At 29.4% G+C, this 18,121-nt stretch overlaps 1 long non-coding RNA gene across 7 annotated transcripts; it reads right to left on the bottom strand.

Moving 5' to 3' along the window:
- Positions 1-3,958: 3,958 nt before the first annotated feature.
- On the bottom strand, positions 3,959-16,255 carry LOC121130817 (uncharacterized). Of its 7 annotated transcripts, none has more exons than XR_005868835.2 (4): positions 15,990-16,213; positions 15,765-15,938; positions 15,096-15,706; positions 3,959-5,192 (listed from the first exon to the last, which is right to left on the bottom strand). It is a non-coding gene; the product is annotated as an uncharacterized lncRNA (long non-coding RNA). The 7 variants fall into 7 exon arrangements; XR_005868837.2 differs by lacking the exon at positions 3,959-5,192 and adding an exon at positions 9,788-9,806; XR_011784106.1 differs by lacking the exon at positions 3,959-5,192 and adding an exon at positions 12,825-12,948.
- Positions 16,256-18,121: the final 1,866 nt, after the last annotated feature.

Raw genomic sequence — 18,121 nt, 5'->3', positions numbered from 1 at the left:
TTAAACTGATTAGGGTCACAGCAATTTACCTGTACAACCTGAGGGCCTTGGTGTATATTGAAAATTATAAGGGGTCCTTGATGCTGAGAGAAGTAACGTTAGAGATAATTTGGCTTGCCCAGGCGCAACAGTTGACCTGCACAACCCGTTAGCAAAGGTGTATTATAACATATTAAAAGATATCTTAGGTGTACAAAAACGCAGCATTGGTGGAGATTAAACAGCATTCGGACCAGTATTTTAACTTTACAACATGAAGGTTGGTGTGTATTTTTGAACAACGGAAGATACACTTATATTGCAAAGAAGTTCACGAGCCCTGGGCCAGGATGTATAATCGAATATTAAAAAGGGGCCTTAGTGCATAGAAAATCAGCAGATAGTGGACTGTAAACTGATTTGGGTCAGGAACTCACTTGTACAACCTGTGGGCTGGGATACATTTTCGGAAGTTAGAGGAGTTCCTTGATAATCAGGGTAGTTAAATAATATATTTATAACTTTCCGGTTCTCCTACACATACCGAAGTACGGTGTATTATACCAAGGGCTCCTTGGTGCTTAGAAAACAAAGATGACGGAGATATATAAACTTGCCCTAGTTCGAAGCAATTCCCCTCTACAACCAAATTAGCACATTAGAAGGGGTTATTTGTACATATAAATGTAGCAACAATGGAGTTTACACTGTTTTGAGGCCGCTGTTTATTATGGGATATTATAAGTACTCCTTGATACTAAGGGGAGCTATATGGCGGAAATATTTAACTTGCCCCTTGGCCAAACAGTTCACCTTCAATCCCCGTGAAAATACCTATTATAGAATATTAAAAGGGTACTAGAAAAACTGCCCTGGGAAAATCACATGGAAGAAAATTGCCCGTATTTTGTTCAAACTTCATGATTACACATTGTAAATTTTCTTAATATTATTTATGGAATATATCTAAATATATTTGTCTGTCCTTCCCCCAAGGGAGTACCTTCAAGTGTAAGTAATATTATTACAATACAATTTCCTTGCGATTTTTTAAATTCATCCAATCTTCTACAAAATGTATTGAGAAGAAGTTGGGGGTAATAAATATTTTAAGACTTTGAAAATATGGTCGAATATCCTCCTAGGGTGGGATTACCCTAATGGTAGTCTAGTATTGCTAAAAACCAATGCCAATACATACAAGGAATACCTCTTATACTTAAAAATAATTCAGAGCCTTCGAGTTGCGCAAGGTAATTGGGTTACCCCTGGATCCTTAAAAACCGCCACAAATTCATCCAAGGATCCCCTCTTATAACACAAAATAATTCCAAGCCCTTGGGTTGTACGGTGTCTTTGGGGTACCCCACGATCCATAATACCCCCACGAGTAAATCTAAGGAACCCCTTCTAATAACAAGAAATATTTCCATGCCATTGTATGGGGGTACCCCTAGATCCTTAAAAGCCCCTACAAATTCATCCAATAAATACAAGGAGCCCCTCTTATCCCAAAAATTATTTTAAGTACTTGGTTTGCAAAATTGAAAAACGCATTTTTATGTGTTTTACCCATAAAATTATTTCATCTTATGTATGCTACGTTACATGTAAATAACATTATTTATATTTCAATAGTCTTATAAATAATTGTTTTTTGTTAATTTTGTAATGGGTACACTCAATTTTAAATTAGTTTTTTGTTTTTCTTTTTGAAAAGGTTAGAGTATCTAACTGATTTATGTTAAATTTAATTTAATTTATCTAATCCTGTGAGTGATTGGTAAATAAAATAAAATTGTAATGATTATACTTTAGTTTAAACAAATATTTATATTTTATTATTTCTTATATAAAATAATACAATACATTTTTAAATAATTTTTAATTACCTAAAATAAATGCAAATTATATAATAAACTTTTTAAGTATAAAATTTTTTCATTATATTCGTCATTTTTTCTTACAATATTGAAAATACGCTTATTAATTTTTTGATATTTTTTATTTTGTCAAAAATATCATCTTTATATGTAGTGTTGGGTAAGCTTCCATCTGGATTCTTCTTTTTCAAATGCGTTTATTAGATGCCAAAGATTAGGATGCGAAGTTATAACACTTATTATTTGCATTATGGAATCCCTCCACACCATTGTTCCTCCTCAGCTCACTATTTTTTGTTCGGTCGAACACATTCCATAATTTGTTGGGGTGCATGTTGTTTCTTCTTCGTCTTAATTTTCCAACGTATGTCAATTCGAAATATGCAATAAATTCAATGGGGATTGGTTCATCATCAAAAAGTTCTTCAAATATACCCATCACATTATTTGGTGGTAGAATTATGAGTCTCATTCTTAAACTGAAGTCACATTCTCTGTGATAACGTTGTATAAAGTCAAGACCGACAATATTTTCTGTATAAATTTTGAGAGAAATGAAAAAAACAATAATTCAATTCACAATTAGGGAAAATAGTCTGAAGTGCATTGATAGGGTCATTTCAAAATCAGTTAAAACAGTGTGAGGAGCTTCCGAAATCATTTTCTTTCATTTTTATAAAATATTAAGTATATCGCTTCTGTTTTACTTGGTAGGAGTGAAAATATTCTTGGGATAGAAGTGTTCTGAACGATTGCGTGAAATGATAACTCTCTTTTTGAGAATATAATGAAATATAATTTTGATTTAATAACTATTTTTATTTAATTAATAATTGATAACTAGTTTTAATTCAATGTAGGTTGTCCAGTGATTGGATTTAGTGTCATAATTCAAAAAGACTTGAAATATCAAATGTGGAATACTGCAAATTAGATTTTAATCAATGAAATAAGGCATTGGTGGTTCTAAACTTTTACTGCAGCTTATAATGTCCTATGTTTGAAAAATAAAGGTTCTTTTCGATATTTAGATCGGTTTATTAGAAATTAAAAATGGAATATGCACCCTTTTTTATTTATTTTTAACAATTTCGTATTTGCTAAGATTCAACATGATCATTGATGGAAAATTGTACCTCAGCTGCATAACAGAATATAGTAATGCTAATAGTGATGCTAATGAACACAAATTTTCCAAAAAATAGATTTATTCTATCTCCAGACCTGTCCATAAGACAGTTCATAGTTTTTAATGATGTACATTATTATCTATATTTTCAATTTTGTTACTTTAAAAGTTTTGAATCGCCATTGACTGGAAGATTTTTTCTCAATTACTTACCAGAACATGTACTGCAGCCTATGATACCTTATATTTAAAAAATAAAGGCTCTTTTTTGATCTATACATCCATTAATAAGAAAAAAAATTGAATAGGAAGCCTATTTTATCTATTTTTAATCATTCTTGTTGAAAGTAATATTCTATTTATTTTTTATTTTTCTGCCAAAATTTTATGAACTAATAATAAATTAAGAATAATTGTTGCACAAATAAAATAGTCAATACTCTTACTAAAAAAGTATACCACAACTTCTTGAATATTAGGGCGTGTAAATATAATGCAGACTGTAGTACTAAAGTACTCTCCGTGACGTCATAACGCGGGAAATTAAACTGTTTATATTGTTTTTTTATTTAACTCTTTTTTAATTACGGATATTAAAAAGACTCATAAATTTAGCAATAATAATTAGTTTTTAATAAATTAAAATTTTAAAAAGTTAGTTGGTTCAACTCACCTGAGATGAAATGGTCTTGAACTGTATCTAGTTCCTAACTGAGTTTGATATGCTTACTCTAGGAATTGAAATATATATAAATTGTATCAACTGGACATAGTTAAATTTTTTTATTTAAGTTTTTACTGGGACAAGTGGGACTTCCTATGAAGATCTTCTAGTTATTTTACTTCCCAATTTAGCTAGTGCATCCACATATTCATTGCCCGTATTATTAATTTATTAAAAACTAATTATTATTGCTAAATTTATGAGTCTTTTTAATATCCGTAATAAAAAAACAATGGAAAGGATATATCTCTTCTAAAGGAGTTCTTAAGTGGATTTTTTTTTGTACAAATTTATCAAACAATCATATTAGGGAGGATATATAAGAATCATTGTCTATAGCGGGGGAAACTCTGTGGAGAGGTTCTCCAGTGAACGACTCAAGTTCCACAGTGGACATCATCTACCAAAATTATACAAAGAAGTACTTGTTCAAGCAACAAGAAGATGCAGCAAGTTTGGAGTGGATAGCGGCGGAGAAAAATATTATCTCTGATATCTCCATGACGCGTTCTCGTACAATAGTTTCTCAAAAAGAAGTTACTATATCCGTTAAAAAGAAGCTCAAAGAGGAAACAAGCCCCTACACCTTGGCCCGTGAAACTTAAATGAGGAGAAATTACATTAGACGAACCAATTAAAGTGGCCAAAGAATACATGAGACTACTAAAACTCCCACCAATCTGGATCAAAATAATATTAAGATCCACATGTGGAACCTTGGACGGTCGTAAATTTACGGCTCAGTTACAGATCTCAGCAGGATGTATCTCCTTCAATGAAACGTGTACAGACTGTGGGAAAATGTATAATTCGGTCATCCACGCATTCACTGAGTGCCCCCGTCTGGAAATACTTAGATTATTTGTATTTGGAAGTAAGAAGGGTCTCATCAATACAAAGTCATTTTTAGAAAACATCATCGTCTCTCAGATAAGCTATAGCTGTGGAAATTTTTATTATAGGTTTTATGGTTTCCCTAATATTTGTGTCCATTCTTTCAATATTTTTGATAACTATTTTCGTTAATTCTTTTCTTTTTATTTTACTTCCAATATTATTAAATGAACACTTTACTTTTATAGAGAACGTTTTAAATTGACATTTAAAAAAAAAATAACACATCCTTTGATCTATCCCTGGAGTTCTAATTTATAAAAAAAACGATGAAAATTCGATAATAATATACATAATTAAAAACTACGAACTGTCTGATTGACAGGTATACAGATTGCATAAAGGTATATTTTTGCGAAAAATTTGTGTTCATTAGCATCAACTAATGTCCTGGTAAGCAACTGAACAAACCTTTCCATTAATGATCATGCTCAAGCTTCCAAGAGACGAAAAAGTTAAAAATGAATAAAATCGACTTCATATTCAATTTTTATTGTCTTATAAACGGATACAAATATCGAAAAGAGCATTTATTCTTCAAATATAGGACATCATAAGCAGCACTACATGTTCTAGTATGCAACTGAAAAAAAAATCTTCCAGTCAATGACGATTCAAAAATTTAAAAGTAACAAAAATGAAAATATCGATTATAATATACATCATTAAAAACTACGAATTGTCCTATGGACAGATCTACAGATTGCATAAAGGTATATTCTTCGAAAATTTTGTTTTCATTAGCATCAACTAATGTTTTGGTAAGTAACTAATCAAAAATTTTCATCAATGACCATGTTCAATCTTCACAGAGACGAAATTGTTAAAAATGAATTAATAAACATGATATTCAATTTTAATTTTCATACAAACATATATAAATATAGAAAACAACCTCAATTCCTCAAATATAGGACATCATAAGCCGCAATATATGTTCTGGTAGGGAACTGATCAAAATCTTCCAGTCAATTTCAATTCAAAATTTTAAAAGACGAAATTGATAAAAATGAATAAAATATACTTCAGATTCAATTTTGATTTTCCGATAAATGGATATAACGATCGAAAAGAGCCTGTATTTTTCAAATTTATGATATCATAAGCCACAATACATTTTCTGGTAGGTAACTAATAAATTTTTTCCCGAAAATGACAATTCTTATTTTTTAAAGTAACAAAATTGAAAATATCGATTTTAAATGCATCATTTAAAACTACGAACTGTCTTATGGACAGTTCTACAGATTGTATATAGGTATATTTTTCGAAAAATTTGTGTTCATTAGTATTAACTATTTTTCTGGTAAGTAATTGAGCAAAACTTTCCATCAATGATCATGTCCCTGCTTCACAGAGACGAAATTGTTAAAAATGAACAAAATAGACTTACGACTCAATATTGATTTTCTAATAAATCTAGAATAAAAATATCGAAAAGAGTCTGTATTATTCAAATATAGGATATCATAAGCTGCAGGACATGTTCTGGAAGGTAACTCAGAAAAAACTTCCACTCAATGACAATTCAAAACTTTTAAAGTAATAAAATTGAAAATATCGATTTTAATATACATTATTAAAAAATGAACTGTCTTATGAACAGGTCTGGAGATCGAATAACGCTTTTTTTCCAAAAAAAAAAAAAAATGGTGTTCATTAGCACCAACTATGTATTGGTAGGTAGCTGAGACAAAATTTTCCATTAATGATCATGTTCAAGCTTCACAGAGACGAATTGTTTAAAAATGAATAAAATAAACTTCATATTCAATTTTGATTTTCTTTTAAACGAATTTAAATATCGAAAAGCGTCTGTATTTTTCATATGTAGGATATTGTATGCCGCAGTACATATGCTGGTATGTAACTGAGAAAAAATTCTCCAGTCAATGACGATTCAAACTTTTAAACTAACAAAATTGAAAATATAGATAATAATATACATTATTAAAAACTACGAAATGTGTAATGGGCAGGTCTAGAGATCGAAGAAAGCTACTTTTTCTGGAAAATTTGTGTTCATTAGCATAAACCAATGTAATGAAGGGTAACTGAACAAAATTTTCGATCATTAATCATGTTGAATCTTCACAAAGAAAAAGATGTAAAAAATGAATGAAATAGGCTTCAGATTCAATATTGATTTTTTTATAAGTCTAGAATAAAAATATCGAAAAGAGTCTTTATTTTTCAAATATATGCCGCAGTACATGTTTTGGTAGGTAGCTGAGCAAAATCTTCAAGTAAATGTCGATTCAAAACTTTAAAAGTAACAAAAGTAAAAATATTGATAATAATATAATCATTAAGAACAATTAACTGTCTTACCGACAGGTCTGGGAATCGAATAAAACTACTTTTTACGAAAAAAAAATTTAAATGTTGAAAAAAAACGAAATTGAAATTATATTCAATTTTGAATTTTCGTATAAACGGATATAAATATCGAAAAGAGCCTTTATTTTCGAATATGGGACATCATAAGCCACAATACATGGTCTTGCAGGTAACTGAGAAAAAATCTTTCAGTCAATGACGATTCAAAACTTTTAAAGAAACAAAATTGATAATTTTGATAATAAAATACATAATTAATATACTAAAATAATAAATAAATAAAAAATACTTTTTTTGAAAATTTGTGTTCATTAGCATGAACTATTTTTTTGGTAGGTATTTAAAACAACACTTTTCATCAATGATCATGTTGAATCTTCACAGAGACAAAAGTTTTAAAAATGAATATAATATGAATAGACTTCATATTTCATTTTGATTTTCTTATTAAAGATAAAAACAGAGCATTTATTTTTGATAAGCCGAGGTACATGTTCTGGTAGGTAGCTGAGAAAAAGTCTTCCAGCCGATTCAAAACTTAAAAAGTAAAAAAATTAAAATATAAATATGCATTTTTTAATAAAATGACTGTTTTCAGGTTGGAAACGGCATTTTTCTTATTTTGAAAAGTGCATGTTCACTAACATCTTTCAACGTTATGATAAGTAGGTTGGACAATTTTTTTCATAAACGAACATGTCGAATCTTTACAGAGACGAAATTTTTAAAAATTCATAAATAAAAAATCAGATATGATAAGCCGAGCTACATGTTCTGCTAGGTATGTGGTCAAAAATATTTCACTGAATGATGATGCCAACCCTTCAAAGTAACAAAATTTAAAATGTCGTTAATAATATGCAATAATTTAAAAAACTACACTATATTATCTACTAGTTTTGAGATCAATAACTGCAATTATTTTTTTTAAATATGCAATTATTTACATCTTGAATGTTCTGCAAGGTAAGTGAAACAAAATCTTCCATCAATAATTATTTTACATTTTGACACAGACGAGATTATAAAAGATGAAAAAAATATTTTTCATATTCAATTTTGATCATCTTATGGGTGGGCCTATAGATCAAAAAGTCCCCTTTTCAAAAATATATAATATAATTTCCTGCAGTATATTTTTGGTAGGTAAATAAGAGAAAATATTCCAGTCATTGATGATAAAAACCTACAAAGTAACAAGACATAAAATTCGATAAAATATGCATTTTTTAAAAGGTTTTATTGTCTCATTATTAGATCAAAAACAGCAATTTTTTTTAAATTCGCTTTAAATATCATATAACACGTAGGTGAGGCAAAATCTTGCGTCAATGATGATGCCAATCCTCCGAAGTAACAAAATTGGAAATATCGATATAAATATGCATTTTTTTAAAAGTTTGACAGTCTTTTTTTTTTTTTTTTTTTCTGTGAGGTAAGTACGACAAGTTCGTCATTGATGATTTTAATTTTCAACAAAACAAAAAAATTTAATCAAACTTTTTAAATTAAATTCTCACTATCTCAAGGACGACTCTGAAGATCAAAAACGTACGTAAATTTTCAAACGTAAACAAAACATGTTCTTGAAAGTAGGTGAGACAAAATCACTCAGTCAATGGCGATACAAAACCTTCAAAGTAACAAAATTTAAAATATCGATAATAATTTGCATCATTAAAAAAATATGAACTGTGTTATGACAGGTCTGTAGATCGAATAAAGCTACTTTTTTCGGAAAATTTGTGTTTATTAGCACCTTTATTATTCAAATATAGGACATCATAAGCAGCAGTACATGTTCTGGTAGGTAACTGAGCAAAATATTCCAGTCAATGACGATTCAAAACTTTAAAAGTAGCAAAATTGAAAATATCGATATTTATATACTTCCTTAATAATTATAAACTGTCTAATGAACATGTCTGAAGATCGAATAAAGCTACTTTTTTTGGAAAATTTGTGTTCATTACCAGCAATTAATTTTCTGGTAGGTAGCTGAGACAAAATTTTCCATCCATGTTCATGTTGAATCTTCACAAAAACGAAATTGTTAAAAATAAATAAAATAGGCTTCATATTCAATTTTGATTTTCTTATACATTGATATAAATATCGAACAGAGGCTTTATTTGTCTAATATAGGACATCATCAGCCGCAGAACATGTTTTTAAAAGTAGAGTAGAAATTTCACCCTAATGATGATGCCAACCCGTCAAATTAACAAAATTGAAAATATCGATAAAAAATGTATAATTTATAAAGTTTTATTGTCTTATGGACTGGTATTGAGATTGAAAACCGGAAAGATTTTTTTTTTTGTTTTTTTAATGTCAATGAAAATGCACACAATTATCAAATTTCTTACAATGAAATTGTATCTTAATCAAATCCTTAATGAATACATTGCTTGCAATAAAAATGGTTTAAAGATCCAATTTTCCAAAAACATTTTACCTGACAATGTAAATTATTGTAAATTGACATCATTTCCAAGACTATTTCAAGATCTATAGGAAATTTTATACATTGCCAACTTTAACGGGCATTTTGCAAAATGCCACATTGTTCGTAGCATATATATATATATATATGAGTATATCATAAATTTAATATTTAAAATGTTGCTTCTCATTGAATGGTTGCAGTAACAAATGGTAAATTAACAAAATTGAAAATATTGACAAAAATATGTATAATTTAAAATGTTTTACTGTCTGTTTGACTGGTATTGAGATCGAAAACGACAAAGATTTTCAAAAATATTCTATTATGTTCATCTTTAACTGTTCTGATAGGTATTTAAAACCACATCTTCCAACAATGATGATTTTACGTCTTCACAGGGACAAAATTCTAAAAGATGAAAAAATAGTTTTGATATTCAATTTTGATTACCTTTTAGACAGATATAAAATTGGAACAGAGACTTTATTTTTCCAAATATAAGATATATAACATTTAAAAACGAAATAAAATACTTTCAAATTAAAGTCAGACTATCTTAAAGACGACCTTAAAATTCGAAAACGTACGTAATTTTTCAAAAATATGATATTATAACCCGAATAACATGTTCTGGTAGGTAGCTGAGAAAAAATCTTCCAGTCAATGACGATTAAAAATCTTCCAAGTAACAAAATTTAAAATATCGATAAAAATATGCATTTCAGCCAATGGGGTTTGAAAGTGAACTCCTGGATACAAATGTGGGTTATTACCCCCCACCCCCTACTGCTTGTGTCACGGATTGTGCAGGTGGACTGCTTGCATTTCATTAATGCAGTAGTTTAATTATTGGAATACATATTAGATTTCAATAAATGTGCAGACAATTAAATTACTCAAAAAAAATTGGTTGCAATGAAATTGTTTTACAGTCAAATTACCCACAATCATTATATCTCACAATGTAATTAGTCCAGTAATAAACCAAAAATTTATTTAGTTATGACATAAAAAAATTATATGTAATAAGCCATATTTTGATCATACAATAGTTTGATTGTCCAAATACAATATGAATGTCAATGAAAATGCACACAATCATCAAATTGCTTGCAATGAAATTCTATCTTAATCATAAATTTAATATTGAAAATGTTACTTCTCATTTTATGGTTCCAATATTTACAATCTGCATGCACAAGTCATAACTTCTACAAAATCACAACATATACACAATATGACAAAGATCGTTAAAGATGACATTAAGGTCAAATCTTACAAAATTCAGTATCGTAATCTTTTTTCAAAGGGTGTCATAACAAAGAGAAAAGATATAAGCAAAGTTTTGCTCAACTGGCTTGCAGTACATAAGAATGTAATCATGATTTATTGTAACGAAAATTTATTTACAAGCAAAATGACAAGAATCTTGAGAAAGATATATGACAGCATTGATTCCCCTCCAAAAAATTTCCAGCATAGATCATTACTTTTGTGGTAGTAATTCCAGAGAGTTTTCGAGTAATGTTGGAATTCACAAAATAAATTCTTTAAATACGAGAGAAAGAAAAAGTAGAAGACCTCATCATGCTCTGATGAAAAATTTACCGTCACTAAAACCTGATATTTTGTGTTTATAAGATATTAAGGAAATTCTATTTTCAACAAGTACAGTTAATTGCCCTTACTGTATGCCAAAAAAATTAATACTATTTATTAATTGAAACTGGATATGAAAGAGGAGTTATTACATTTGTATTGAAAAATAACCCTAGTCCAACATGTACCAAAGAATTCTAAAGAATGAGCGATTGGCATAAGATCTTGATACAGCTTCCAAATTTTGTTCTAAACTTGGTTAATGTTTACGGTCCAAATCAGATGTTCTTCTCATTTTTTCAAGTAATAATTAATTAATGTAAAAAAGAGCAGCTACCTCCAATCATTTTAGGAGATCGAAATGTAGATATTGAGCTTAATTTGGTTGATCTTACGCATATCTTCAGTCTTAATGAAACTGTTTCCAGGAAAAAAAGCAAAAAAACTTCAAGGATTGATTTGGCTCTTGCTCTCAGATTAATTCAATCAATGACGAAAAAGGCGTCTTAACACTATGAGCCAGCTTCAGATCACAAACAAATTGAAATAGATTTGCAATCTCCTTTTAAATTTTATAGTTTTAGGATTCCAAACAGACCTTCTCTGATGACTCTTTTATTTTAAAACTACGACACAGCTTGCAAGGCAGCTACGTATCTTTTACATCGGGAAGAACTATAGCTAATCGACTCCATTATATCATTCATTCATTAACAAAAAAGTTTATGAATACAAAGAGAGAAAATGCTCAACTTTTATCAAGCAACCTTGAAGAAATTTTCACTTCGGGTACTTTATTTCATCAATATATACAATGATTCAGAGATAAATATGGAGAAAAAAATAGGCGTGAAACCGAAAATGACTCGATTAAAAACTTGAAACAGTTAAAGTCTGAAACTTTTATCATCCCAAGTGTGATTAAAAAAAAATTGCGAAGAAAAAATTGTAACTGACCAAAGGACATAGTCAACCTTTTCCAAAAAAGCTTTCAAACATTTGTAGGAGGAATCTTGCCATAGAACAAAAAACGCAAGCCATCAATTTTTACTTCTGATACGATATCCCAATACATTTTAAAAAACTTGAAAGATAACAATGATGCTGGTCCTGATGGTCTTAGAGGGAAAATCTTCACTAGTTGCAGGAAGGAAATATGTAACTCCTCTTTTGAGAGACGTTGCACAAACAATGGAAAAAATTGGGCGTCTTTCGAAATGTGTTACCAAGGGTAAAATTGTTTTAATCCCCACAAGAGGAGATGGAAGAGATATAAATCTGTAGAAACCTATTACCGTCCTCGATGAAACAAATAGTTAAAAGTTTTCCTGATAAAGAGGAATATTTCCAATATTTCTCAAATATTCAGACTGGAATCGAATCGGTACAAAAAAGGAAATCTTTTGGAGCAATAATTGCAATGCATTTTAATAAGGTCATTGAATCCTTATCACATTATATAATTCTTAAAGCCGGGAGAAGTTTTTTAGCAAAAGAAATATTTTAATCCTATTAGCGCAATGCTTTATAATGGAACACCTTTTATGAGGCTAGGTGAAAATGAAGGCAAGCCAATTTATTAGAAAATAAATTGTTGCCAAGGTTGTCCTTTGGCTCCTTTACTATTCATTTTAGCGTTAAAAAGCTTGTCCGAATCAATCATAAAAAAGTAAGGAGGCTTGGGAATACAATTTCACGACACCAAACATGTTATTGATTTATATGCAGATAACATAACCATTATAATTGAAGCAAATTATGAAAAAAATTAGTGAAAAGGATTGAAATAGTCAACTTGTGTCAACCTTAATCAACCTTAATGTAATGTCAATATCCCAAGATCTTTGGATAAATCCCAAGGAATTGAATCTCTGCTTTTGAGGATACACTAATTTTATGTATGTACTTAAATTCGAAAAACATGTCCAAAAGATTAAGAAAGTAGTAGCCCCTACAAGACGAGTAATCAATTACAGAAAATAGTATCGGATAAAAATTTTAATTGGTAATCAGGAAAAGGTTAGTTGCCAGGGTGAAAGCAAATTGCAAAGGTTATTTCGTTTTTTAAGATAAAGGAGACAAATTAGACATAATAAAATAATTATTATCGACTAATAACTAAGTTAACTATTGGCTGTAATGGACAAGTCACAAAATTTATAGATAGGGAGTTAGGAGCAAAGAATAGTCCGTATTAAAAACAAGATAAAAAAATGTATTGTATATTGCTAAGGGAAATTATCTTTAAAAATGATCAGATGATTTATAACGGAAGGTTGTGCGATTATTGATTATAAAACCTTTGATACACTATATTGTCTTTAAAGAATCATACTTAATTATTTTTATCTGTCCTCATGGAGCAAATGTATCATTTTCATAAAAAAACAGTCTTTAATAATTTAAAAATAAAAGTTTTAGTAAACATTAGCTCGATTTTTGGTTGAGCAAGAGGCAAAGTAGAACTATGCCTTATTACCCTATTCTTTGTATCGTTTTTACTGGATTTTTTACACTATAATTTCATAGTTTTACTTTGCGTCTTTATCCAATACTCCACCAAAAATTAAGCTTAAGACTCAACGACAAACAATATCGGCAATTGGGAGGGGTACATAGGGCAATGAGGCATAGTTATATTTTGCCCGATGCTCCACCAAAAAATATAACCAATATTCTTTAATGTTAATGCTATTTAATTTAAAAAAATGCTGAGTATGTGGTTGAGACTGTACGACGATTTTTGAAACCATATTAGGAAATTGACTCGATCACTCATTGGCCGAAATTAGCCAAGATCAACCAAAATAACTAGGTCGTAGGCTGCACATTCTTAGAAGAACTGAACTAAATATTGATTGTGCAAACAATGGCCTACTTCTGACATAAGAATAGGGAGAATAAATAAAGCGTAGTAATTTTACAAAAGATCATATGATATAATTGTATCATTTTTATATAAATTTTAAATTAAAACAGTTTTATGAACGAATAGGTTAACTTAATTTATTAGGCTAATAGAAAGCAAATGTAATACACATATTTCTATTTGATAAATATTCGTACTACAACTTGGAGCCATCAAATAGTTTAGAACATAGATATAACTTATAATTACCAATCAATATTAAATTATTACACTTATTATTTATCTAATATTACTTTAAAAGTATTAATTCTATTTTAACATCAAAAATGGAAGTAAAATTACTTATAATAATATAAAACTGACAAGACTTGATCCTTACAAAATTTTAAGGTGTCTGTTGATAGCAATTATTATTTTAGTAATGTATAAGTAAGTAAAATAAACATATTTTTAAAATTATTACCCTCTATTATTATTTGCAAACGCTGCATTTTATAAAACTTCATCATTATTTTGCAGACTATTTGGTCTCCCAAAACTTTTATGCAATTATAATATTAGAAAACACCAACTTTTAACAACAAATGTATTATCATTTTATTGAATGACTGAAGCCTGTCTGATGGGTGTTAAGATTAAAGGAGATGTGCTAACTGGGATAATATAACCGCTTTTTCAGAATCATCTATATATTTTAATCTATTATAGCCATGTTTCACTTTTTCAGTAGATGAACAACTTTCATCTGGTGCATTAAAAATTCTTAGCACTTATTTTTAACACGCAAAAATTTGAAATTATAAGCCTCTTTAAAAATAATGCCCTATGATCAGGACAATACGACCAATGTTGCATTAGTATAAAAGTAACTAAATTAGTTTATTGTTTTTATATTGATGTTAAATGGATAATATTGCATTAAGAGTGTTCTATGATTAATAGAATAACTTCAACATCACATATGGTGATGACAGTATCAGAAACATACACAAAACCATGCCCCATATTACCTCATTTTGTGTATCTCATATTACCCCCACAGAGCCATTTCATAAATATTTGTTATGTTATTTAACAAATATTATATAATAAACATTAAATATTTACATATTATCACATAGTTACCCAGGTTCTATTCTATTTGCTTGCACAACAAATGTTATTAACGAATATAGTACAAATAAGAAAAATTATCTACTTAAATAAAAGGTAAAATAATAAATACATACCTTCTTCATATGGGTGGCAGAATTAGCTTGAATGCAATAAAGCTGAAAGTTGATGTCATTTTCTTTCACATGTCAAAACAAAGTATATCTAGAATGAAAAGGGTATATTAGGGTGTCTTACATTACCCAGGGGTCAACTAAAAGTGAAGAACTTTGAGCATCCATGCTCAATATTTATTAAATAAGCATTGAATATTATGATGATCATAAAGCAGAAGTGAAGTCTATGCTTAAGGCGATCCTTGAGAGATGAATATATCAAACACGTAGTCATTGAATCGAATGATTAGTTAATAGTTTGAGAGTTCATATAATGACCAAAGCATGCCAGGGACTGACAGGGATCCTTCTCTTCCTTCTTTATTTCTTCTGACGATTGATTATACTATAAAGATTCTGGACTTAATGATAATTATACTATAAAGATTCTGTACTTAGTGATGATCATCCTATAAAGGTTATTATAATTGAATCAGTGAGGAGCAAGAGCTATATTAATATTATGTTATTTATAAAATCCAAAGTGCCAGAGTCTTGTCTGAATTTATACGCTTCTAAAAACGATACGAGTCCTACAAAGATCCCTTTCTTATTGAACGCATCGTCTATCCCTGGAATTAAACGTTTGAGGTTACTCAGGACAAAAGGAAAAACAAGTTGTTGCCATACCATCTATGAGGAAATGTCTGACCCCAGACTGAGTAGAGAGCAAGGAGTAAAATTTAATATCTTTCATCCTTCTGTCGAGTGACGACTCTGAAGTAGTTACCCATCGTCCATTTCCAATAAGAGTAACTATGTTGACTTATGGAGAAAGTCTTGAGGGCGTTCCTACGTGCAATCCTGATTTTAATCCTTAGAAATCGGTAAAATATAATGGATTTGAATTCTTACCTGATCGTTCCTCTTCCTGAGTGGGTTAATATCCCAATTTTACAAAACATAATGATGATATCCACTCACGATTTTTCAACTGACTCAATTCAATATAATATATAATAATTAACGAAGACATATTTTCTTTAATAATTACACCTGTAAAAAATAATGAATAACAATGGTGTAAAATAAAAATAGTAATTCTACATCAATCTGCATAACTCACTGACTCAAAAATTCATTAATTCATTTGGTGAGCGAGTCTTATTAGAGAACGTACTGAACCAACTCAGTTGCATGAGCAGCATGAATGATTCGTTTGTTTATACCGTAAGTTTGCCATATATAGAGTATCAAACATCAATCAAATATTTTTATCCACTTCGACTCTTTTGTTTAGTTATTATGAAATATGAATATAATCAAGTATCGCACGGTAGTTCATTAGCTTGATACTTTGAGTGCACTCTAATTCGCGCACACGAAGAATTGCAAACTCACCCACTCACCAACTGAACTGTGTTAAGTGCCTCTTGATGGGAAAACATACTTCTCAATCTAAACAATCCTTTGAAAAGTGTGATGGGGACTTTGCTCCATAAAGCAAATAATAATAATAAATTTAAAAAAGCACAACTTGGACTCAAAAACTTTTTTCTTACTTTGTTTATAGCTGGCATATTTGTCCGTGTTTTTGAGAATAGATATTTTTCAATATTTATTTGGCTATAAGAGTAATGTCTGAGTCTTAGTATCTGGAACAAGAGACAAATGAGTCTGTTCATTTGTCACCATATAAAGTACCTGATCCATTTATTAAAATCAAGTATCTTAATAAAAAGGCATTTATAACAATTTAAGTTTATCATAAAGAAGTATGTATAACCGTTTCTTTGAATTCCACTTTGTAGAAAGAATGAGTCAGTTCATAAAAGTCATAGACACCATTAATGTTAGAGTTATGAAGTGGAAGTAGTTATTTTCTAACGTAAAAATCTGTTATTTCAATTAGATTTTAAGACTATTTGATCAGAAACTGGATTATTTTGTAATTCAGAACAATGAGGTAGATAGTTTCTTGCCACATAAAAAAATCATGAAGAAATATAATTAGCCCAATCAATGGCCAGTGTCCGACATTAATCTCAAGCGATATACTTATAGTTCAGATCATTGTTATTTTCTCGACTAAGAAGTTATTAAAACATCACGTCAACGTATTGTAAACCCAATTTATGTCGATCAATTGTGGTTCTGCCAGTCTTATAAGGGATTGAAGTAATTAAATCTATCATAATTAATTGTTTGGGTATTTCCTTTGGAATTTTCTCATGTAGTTTCTTCATATTCTTTATATAAAATACAAGGCCCTTTGCTTCATGGATAACTTCTGGACTTTGTTAAAAATTATTGTTTATAAAGATAGTAATTCCGTTGTTAGATCTAAAAAAGTTGTTTTTCTCTTCATTTTAAACATGATGATTTTGGAACATAAAGTAGATGGACAAATTATAACTAAAAAGATGCTTCTTAAAAAAAAGTGCTATACCATCTTTAGGATTAATAACAAAAGTGACAATTAAACAAAGGACCAGTATAATGTATATAGTCAAATGCAGAAGTACTGTGTATAGTATGGTGAAACATGGATGCTTTAAAAAAAAAAATGGCAATTTTCCTATTTGTTAGTGTTCAGAGCCAAAATTTATTGTCTAGAGCTGGTCTGAACTGTGCTCCATACTATATTTCCAAATGACATTTTCCCTTAAAGTAATTTTGTCTCATAGATATTTCGCCTTGATATATAAATAAATGAGGTTTATACGTCGTTATTGTTTATTTTCGTTAAAATTAGAAATCCCTTCGAATTTTTATTGAAAAAAATGTAATGTTTATTACTATAAAATCCCTTAAATCTTTGTTTTAATTGTAATAATGATGGAATTATGCCCTTGACTAATAATATACTTTTTTGTCAATTCATGAGTCTTAATTAACAAGAATAATGGATCGTGTCCAATTATAATTAGTAACAGGTAAGTTCATAGCACTTCTTCTAATGTCATAGTTGCCGTGATTTTTCCTATTATACTAAAGGTATTACAGTACTAGGAAAACTGCCATGGGGAAAATTGCCAGTGGAAGAT

This window comes from Lepeophtheirus salmonis, unplaced genomic scaffold (genome assembly GCF_016086655.4).
Source record: "Lepeophtheirus salmonis unplaced genomic scaffold, UVic_Lsal_1.4 unplaced_contig_1236_pilon, whole genome shotgun sequence".
NCBI classification, from domain to species: domain Eukaryota; kingdom Metazoa; phylum Arthropoda; class Copepoda; order Siphonostomatoida; family Caligidae; genus Lepeophtheirus; species Lepeophtheirus salmonis.
Note: the sequence above shows the minus strand (reverse complement) of the source record. Positions and strands in the feature narration are given on the sequence as shown.